The following is a 9,772-nucleotide window of genomic DNA, read 5'->3' as shown; positions in this document are numbered from 1 at the left end:
TGTTGGCCTCTCAGTGGCTTCCCTCACAACTCCCCTTCTTACTCAGGCTGGGTTTTGAGAAATGGCCTGTTCTAGGCACTGTCTAGTGCTGGGGGGTGTGATGCAGCTTCCACTTCTTGATTGTTGAGCCAACACTGCCCACTAGAATATCCAACCACAATTATATCCTCCTTAGGCCTATTTCTTTCACCTGTGTAAACTTTAGAGCTACCAGATCACGGGGTCCGAATGCTTATGCAAGCAGGATATTTCAGCTTTTAACTTTCTTTAAGATATCTGGTGACAAATCATTTTGTCTTTAAAATTTTTCTGTTTGAGCATGTGAGCTTGCAATAAAAATACGGATTGGAAAAAGGATATGTAAATATCATTTGTAACCCAGGGACATTTGAAAACTTTTAAAGTGGCTGAATACTTTTACAATGCACTGCTATGAGACAACAGTCACATTGTCAGCAGAGGTGCATTAATAAAATGTATTACAAAGTTCACATGAAAGTTAAATTAAAATATTCTTGAAGGAAAGACACAAGAACGTCTGTGCTTGTCCTGCATTTTTTTATATCACTTGTCCTTTCATCTTGTACTTATAGTTCTAAAGTTTAAGTGTTTCTAGTTGTACTGTTATAGTGGGCGTAGTCTGTTGAAAAAAAAACTTAATTAAGAGATTGTTTTTTGGTCATTTAGCAGTGCAGATTAATGAACCATTAAGTTTCATTGTGACAGAAAATGCTGTATTGATAGAAAAACTTGGGTGGCTGACACCCACAAGATGGAGCTAGTACACTGTATATAAGTAGGTCTGTACCTCCGTTCATACTTTCTGTCTCTGTGTGCTCCATTTCTACTCCCTGTCTTCTGCTGCCTTAAACTATAAACCATTTTATTCATTTTAACTGCTCTGGGTCTAGCTAACATTCCCGACTCTTTACCCCATCAGAATAATCATATAGGCTTGAACATAGCTTCAAAATAACACGGACATAAATCAGTGTCTTAATTTATTGAATTTTTACAAAAGGATAAAAATTAAAATCCTTGTTGACCAATTCCATACAGCAAATATGGTTTTGCATTAATATAGAAACAGCATTTATTAAAAATCTCAGGACTTCGAAATTGGTGGAAAGTGTTCAGAAATAAAATATTAAATAATGAAAATGTGCAGATTTGTGGGCTTTACAGAACGTTTTTTACATGATTTTCCTAATGAAAAATCCTCTAAGGAAACCAGATCTGATAGTATTTCATTTGCTTTATATGATGTGTGTTAAGAGAAATATAGCAGAAAGCGCTTCATTGTGGAAGATCTTAATCTGACTTTGCTCCTTCCATAAAATAAATGTTCAGAATATAGTTGAATTTTAGAAGAACCTACAGTATATGTTTTTGACTCAGAGAATTAACAGAAATAACTAATGTTGAAACCTAGGAAATGCCGTCCCTTTGTTGAATAACATTTATCCACATTTAATCTAGTTTATACATGAGATTTTCAGTCAGGTGGTACAGATTTGTAAAATTGGGTTTATGCGCAATTATGGGTAGCTAATATACCGACCAACAACAATACATTTATCAGAAACATGCATTAAATATAAACCTTAAATTCAAGAAAACAGACATTTTGGTGTTTTTTACCTCTCAGAATTAACAAATGAATCTTCAAGTAATTTTGAAACGTAATTTTGTCTTTTTTACAAACTACAAGCATTTTATCAAACATATACTCAATTCAATATGTATATTTTAAATAATAGCTAAGTTACCTGATTCTGTGAGAATGTTCATTTATAAAAGAAATAATAAAATACATCTAGCTATCTACAAATACCAATTTCATGAACAACGAATGTAATGTTATTTGGAACATACAGAATGTTTTTCTGAGGATAACCAGTCATATTTTATGAATGGAAACCACAAAGTCTGATGTAGTCTTTGTACGAACAGAATGAATTTTTAACTTCAAGTTTTTTTTTTCATTTTCAGTAAGGTGGGTATGCTTTCTGGACATAACTGTGCATCTTCCACTGCAAAGTAATAATTTTATTTCATTTTAAACCTTTCACAACCATGTCAAAGTGTACAAGGGTGCAATAAAGAAAGCAGTGTTGAAGTGGGAGTAGTCCTCCTATGCTATGTATTTAAAACATTTCCTTTTTTATAAAGTAGAGTGGTTAACACTTCTCTGACTATATCAGAACATACGTTTTTTTTTATTTATAGCTATGAGTTATACCAGGCACAGGTTTTGTAGAATCAGGTATCAAGACTTTATCTGTAACTCTGAACACAAAAAACAGAATCTAGTTTCCTTAATGACTTTGTCATTCCTGTCACCTTATTCTCACTTAAATAAGAATGTTACAAAAATGTTACAGGAGAAACTTGAATTTTATGTAAGTTTAAAATAAAAAAATAAAAAATAAAAATCAGTAACTGATTAAGTGGTTCATTTATTTTTTTATGTCCAATGATACGAGCAATGTTAAAGATTCTGTGTGTTGATTTATATGCCATAATAATATTTTTTTGATTAACAGATGGCATTCTTTGTTAAAATTGTAATGCATTTGTATTTTTATATAAAACATGCTTCACAAAACATAACTGATTGATTTACACCACCTTATGGTTTCTCTTCTCCCTCATAGATTGCCTAAGTTGGGTGTTTATATACCTGGTAAACATTTCAAATGTTAGAACTATAAAAAAATGAATAAACAAACCGATGTGCTTGTTTGAAGTTCATTAGCTGTAGAAATTCTGTCCTTATCAAAAATTGTTCTGCTGTACTTCCTTGACATGGCCATGGTATTGCTTCTGTTTAAAAAGAACATTCCAGGCCTCGGTAAAACCAAGCAGCGCTCTCCACTTATTCCATTTCCCAGCTTGTAAGCTACAAACAGCATTGTTTCGGTTTTATGTTTGGAACAGAATAAGTGTTCGGATTTTGTTTTTGGAGATGCATCAAACTCCATTTTATCCCCGTGAAGAAAGAAACAATCATAAATTAAGAAAATACTGCAACTTACCAATGGAAAACAATTATCCTCGTTGATCATGCTGTTATAGATCATCTGCTGTGGCTGTTATGTTGCAATGTCTGCAACAAACAGTATAGAGGATCCTTCAAAGATGGCTGGAGAAGAACCAGTGGTAGATAGCCCTTAATATCAAAATTGATGCGCTCAAATTCTGTTTCTGCTGAAATGTATTGTCCTGAACAATCAAACGCATCGTATCGGTTTTAATACGTAAAGAGAATCGGTGTATTGCTGCCAGATTGATATCCTGGTCAAACTTTCATTTTAGAGGTAAGAATTCTGGGGGAATTTTTGCAGGAGAAACGCACGATGGTTTAGTTCAATGTTAAGTCCCACCCACTTCATCTTCTAAAATCGGTTTTATCTTTGGGTTTTTAATAGACAGACCTCAAAGCCTATTTAACTTGGTGAACCCTCAAATTGAATTGAAGGATATTCTCATAATCTGAGTTTTGCCATTTTCTTTTGTTTATTGTTCATGCTCTGCACTGTCATTCCCATGGCTTGTCACAGGAAGTGTTGAGCCTACAGTATGTGTCATTGAAATTTCTCATGAGCCAAAGATGGGTAGCTAAAGAGAACTAAGCACATTAGAAAGAGTTTGTCAGAATTCAGTCCAGTGTTTGCTTGGTTTGTAAAACTCGTGTCTAAATAAAGATGCTAACTAATCACATATTTGCTTTTAAAGCTTTTAAATGTGTATTTCATTTTAAAGTATGCATTGCATTCTCCTATAATACAGTATGTAGACTTTGGGAACCTGAAGTAAAAAGTACCAGATTGGTGTTCTGCTGATATGTTTCATTACAAAAGGCTTAGTAGCATTTAATTTTTTTAAATAGAAAATGGCTTAGATATATACATAATTAATAAGTAATGGCTAGATAGGTGAAAGTAGAGATGGCGACTTTTACTCATTGTTTCTATGTACACATAAATGTTCTTAGATATAAACATAAACCAAGTGATCAGCCTCAAGCTTTGAAACTAGGATAGTTATACATTACGCAAAGTTTTTTTGACAATGCTGACAAACTCAAACATGTATATTGATTGCATTTTGAAAAAAAGATGTCTGAAAACCTGAAAACAGAAAAGAATGAGACACTAAGAATGGGATTTAGATCAGCAGAGCTGTTTTGTTTCAAACTGAAGCTTTTCTGTCGAGTTAACCTTATCATAATTGCATCGCATGAGGTTCATCCTGCTGTGAGTTGTACCGATTATGAACCTACAGTTGTGACACAGCCATTATGAAGAGACCAGTGCCATATATTTCAAACGTGTACCCTTTTCATGTTTTCTTCTGTGCCTCTTTAGTTCTGTGTAAAGTAAGTACCCTGGAAAGAAAATCCTAAAAAAGAGACCACATTTTAGTACTGTGTTTGTTTTCACCCCTAATACTGTATCTAGTTAGTTTTTACAATTACAAATCTCGCCATTTATAGAAAAATATCATTGATAAGAAATCTTCACAGATTTTGGAAGATTTCTGTAATGTATTACTGGAAGATGAAAATGATGCTGATGATCACATTTTGACCATAATTGTAAGAGCCATTTTACTTGCACATTTCTCCATCGTGTTTGACTGAGTTTCTGAGGTTCAGTTAAATGTATTTTGAGTAGGGCTATGAACAGGTACATTGTGAATTCAAGTCATTAACTAGCCATTGTAAGTGAATAGATGCAGTATTTGCCGAGAAATGGAAATCAATGAGTAGATTTAGGTCACCTAAACACTGACAATTTGTAGGTCCTGAATGAGTTAAGTGAACGTTACTGAAAAGTTTGACCATTTCATAGTATACAGAGGTTCTTATTGTTAGACCATTGTAGAGATCACTGTAGTCTCAGCCATTATAGTGTTATTTCTATAGTGTGATAACAGTTTTACTGTCAGTATTCTCTTGGAATTATGTTTTGGTGATGTGCCAAGGTAGAATACACAATTAGTCTCCTGATGGTAAATGAATTGCACTGGAAGAGCTAAAAGGCTTTGTGAGGACCTGCCAAAAAACATTTAAATAATAAACACAATGATGTAATTCTAGTAGAATAATTTGTATGTAATGTTTCATTTACCAGAAGATTATTTTCAAGATGCAAATTTCCTTAAAACATTGTAAAAGTTCATGTTACAATGAAAACAATGTCAGTGTGTCTGTTTTAAAGCATAAATATTGTTGTTTTACAGATTTTCTAAAAATGTATTAGAACAAAATGAATATAGTTCATGTTTAAAACCTTATTACTGTTAGTAAGCTTTTTATTTTTGGTTTACTTGCTCCTTTTACATAGGTTATACACTGTGGTCTTTAGTGACAGATTCAGGCTGCAAATCCGATCAGCAATGAGCTCTCACTTTCTGTACCCGCTGATACTAATTCGCAAAGTAAACATTCAGTGTTGAGTGTGTTTCTTGGAACTTCTGTTTATTAACTCCTGAGTAACTATTTTGTTTTTTTATATATCTTTATTTTATGCATTCCTCAGTGGTTGTATTTCAATATTAAAATATTGTTTTTACTAGTTGTTTAAGGACATTTACAAAATCTTGCTTTTGTTCATTTTTTGTCTTCTAAAGATGTTTTTTTATAGCTGTCAAATCATTGGACTACTAATATGATAGTAAGATGTAGTTACCAAAATAGGAAACATTAACCAAAACCCCAGCAGTTGTCATGGAAGGTCATTAATAATCTTTTTATTTGACTCAGGATATATTCCAGAGCATTTACAGCACCTGACAAAGGTGAACTCCACCCAGGATATAGGCAGTGACACACCAGTCAACTTACAATTGAAAGTGATGCAATGCTTTGTCCACCTCTGTCTCTGTTCATTATGGCAATGAAAGCCACTTATTGCTCTCAAGGGTGGCAGGAACCCAGAGCTCTGTGCCCAGAGGGTGTACACACAAAAAATTCAGAGACACCAATTCACCTAGTCAGCATGTGTCTGAAAGGTGGAGAAAACTGGAGAGAACGAGCAAGCTCCACCCAGTCTAGAATTGAACCTGGGACTGCCCTGTCTCATTACAAACATTCATCCATCCAGAACAGTTCAATTCTGTCTTACTAAAACAAAACCTGTGTTAGATAGATAAATACTTTATTAATCCCGTAGGGAAATTGATGAATTTCGATTTAGTTAGGCCAATATACCTGGTGTCAGAGAACATGTACAGTGCTAATGGAGAAATGGGCTGAAATATACTTTGTTTCTTTTGGAGTTGCAATCATCAATAGGCAATTATTATACAAATCATGGGAAGGAGGGAGTTATCAGTTCTGTTACACAGTAAAAGCAGATTTCAGACACATTTACACAACTCACGTTTTATTGTATGCTATTCATCTTTCTCAGACAAAATTCACTCAGTGTTGGATGAAATTGGAAAGTTTTAACTATACCGTAAGAGCTTAGTCGCAGCAGAATAGAGAAAAACCCACTTCTGCTAGAATATTCAAGTTAAATATATAGAAAAAAGTGTAATTACATTATGTGTTGGAATGTTTGAGGATTGTCTGATCAGAACTTTTTATTATCTTCTTTTAAACTACACTCTACTGCAATACCATTAATATAAATATATTGTATGATATACAACTTTTTGGGGTCATAATAGAACATGTACGTTCTATGGTATGTAGAGGTTGTACTGTTATATTGCTGTTGGATTTAACAGTAGTCCTGGTATTTTGTGCTATTAGAAGTGAAGGTTTCTCAATCGCTGTTTTAGATTCGCATTTCACAAATTTCTCTACCATTTTTCTCAGGGAGACTAATTACAAAGCAGTGCTAAAAATACTTCTCGATGTACAACAGCAGATCATTATTTGTACAGTCTATTACAATAACGTTTTTTCAGCTCTACTTAAATTAACTTTACTTATAATCTAGCTTTATGAAAGCATGTTTGAATAGTGCACATAGGTACTGAAGTGGAACTACAGAAGGGAACTGGAATATTTGAAATAATAAATAAAGTAATATTATAGAAAATTGTTTTTGGATGTGAATTTTAAACACAATATGTGCAGTCATCCAGGTGGATGCTGCACATTGGTGGTGGTGGAGGGAAGTCCCCATTACCTGTAAAGAGCTTAGAGTGGAATGTCCAGAAAAGCGTAACCAATTATTATTATTATTATTATCAAGCAATTATTAGTTCTTTTTTAACCAGGATGTTTGAATGCATAGTGGGATGAAAGCTCAGGTTTCTTAGGCTGGGATAATCAAGTATAGATTTGCTTTCTTAATTAGATCACACACACTTTAAATGTCATAATATTGTTTCATATTTGCAATGCAGCGTCTCCCAAGTGTTCTCATTTCTAATAAGATGATAAATTATCACCTAATACTTTTGTGGGTAAGACATAAGTCCTTTTATGAACTTCCAATGTTACATTATGTTAAACTATTTAACAATTCAAAGTGCTAAGCCTGGAAAATTCACTGAGCTGGATCTGGATCACTTTAAAAACATCTTGCACTGCTCAATGTGTTTCACATACCCACAAACCCAGCTAATGTTACAAAAGAAAAGTTCCACAACCAAGTTTCTTAATGCAGTGCTTTTTGCTAACAACTATACTATTTCTTGGTGTTTTTCTGTAAAAAGTCTTGTAGCGGTTAAAATGTCACTTATACGCTTTTAAAATGGTCAAAATAAGTAAATTTGTGGGCTTTTAGAGAGCACAATCAAGCCATTTTGACACCGCATCTCAACTTTGTCTGATTTTTTTTAAAGATTGCATTGTTGCAAGTGGTGGCAGGAAATTACGAACTTCAATTGCCTGAAAACACCAAAGTAAAGCTTAATTGACAGTCTGTGACGTGGCGAGTTAATATGTTTGCTTTGTACGTTACACAGCATTCGTGTGAGTTCTCTTGGCATTCTGTGACAGATGAGATGCAGAGCGATCAGACACAATGGGTCTCCTGCCGCTATAAACAAGCACTTATGAGAAAAGTGCTTAGAAGAAGTCTAAAATTCTCAAACAAGGAAAAACAGGGCTTACAGTTTGCTTAGCTGCATTTTGATGAACACCCTTTCCTCCATTTTCTCAACAAGAGAAAGAGCATTGTGTGAAGAAGTAATATCAGCCATAATAAACACAAAACTGTTTTGAAAATGTTATTGAAGCCTCAGTTAAGTTAAGTATGTTTTACACAGTAATATGAGTGTCACATTAGGTAAGAGTTACATCATGCAGTATGCATGTCAATCAAATCTCGGCTACTTAGACAATGCATTGGGAACTGGGGATGATAAGTAGGCTTTATCTGTCAGCTGACAAGAAGATCTTCCATCAGTCGCTTTAACCTACATCCTACTTGTGCGTGTTTATATTTATAATAGTTGTCAATTTAATTATTTTAAAGCAGTAATTCAGCTTTGCAGAATGTCTTTGTGTATCTTTTTATGATTCTACAATTATTTAAATTCACACTTTTAAAGAAGTTTTAAGATTAGCTTCAATAAATTGCAGTTGTAGCAGAAGGAAACCAAAAGAAAAATACATTTTCTATTTATACACATTAGAAAGTTATTTAGATATGCATGCTGTCCATTTTTCTTGTTGATTGATACTTTTTCATCTGTGTACTGTTCCTCCACTCATAGAAAAACATGATATTTCATGTGAATGAGAAGAAACATGCATTCTTTTACACTTCACAATATAAAATTAAGAGAAAAAGATTAAGAAAATTAAGAAAAAGAAACTGAAAACTTGTCTGCTTTTGACTTTAACCTTTAATTTTTGTAAATTTAATCAAATTTTAAACTTGTCTAACTTTTATTCTGTGCCCTTTTATAAAGTTCTCTTAATGTTTTCAAAACTCAGAATATCAGCGGAAAGTGTCAGAATTTATTCATTTAAATTTTCGAGTTGAAACTGAAATACTTTCATGTAACAAATGATTGTGGTATTATGGAACAGAAGCCCTTTTTTCTGTTACTTTTTGTCTATAACTTAGTTGCTTCTTTAAATGGAATCGTGTAAAGTTTAAGAAGAACAGTCTTTTTTTGTTAGATTCCCAAAGCTTGTGTCTAATAATAATAATTTTTGGTTTAAAAAAAACTAACTATAAATATGCAGGTACAAATCATACCTCAAAATAAAAACTGTTGATAAGAGGTTACTGTTCTATTTTACCTTTGCTTCAAGTGTTGCAGTTTCATTCAAGTAAAACAAGAAATAATGGCCGCAATGAGCACTCTGTATCAACTGAGAGAACCATGCTCACTCATTTGCCAGATATCAGTTTTAAAGCACTTTCCAAACTTTGTGCAATTTTAACATCGTATTTTTTTACAATCAGAATGAGTACAGTATTATTTTATTAATTTCACACATTGTACAACTAAAAGAAAGCCGTGTGTTGTATTTTCAGGCCTTCTCCCCAATTACCCTTTAAGGTGGAACTTGGTAGTACTGTTTGAAAGCAGCAGTCTGATTAGGCAGTTCTTTTTTCCCCTCCAGTCCGACAGCCGGCCCCAAACACTTTGTGTGAATAAGGTTAGTGCAACATGTGGCCTTTAAACCCACCCAGCAACCACTGCCTGACAGCCACACTCAGAGAATTGTTTGTTAATAGTCCAATTAGATAATTGCCATCTTTCACTCCTTTTCCTCCACATTTCCCATAAAGGAATGAATAAGGAGAGCAGCGTGAAGAGGGCTTCTGCCCTGCAAGGTGACAAGAAG

This window comes from Lepisosteus oculatus, chromosome 4 (genome assembly GCF_040954835.1).
Source record: "Lepisosteus oculatus isolate fLepOcu1 chromosome 4, fLepOcu1.hap2, whole genome shotgun sequence".
Lineage (NCBI taxonomy): Eukaryota > Metazoa > Chordata > Actinopteri > Semionotiformes > Lepisosteidae > Lepisosteus > Lepisosteus oculatus.
This window is presented reverse-complemented; position numbering follows the sequence as displayed.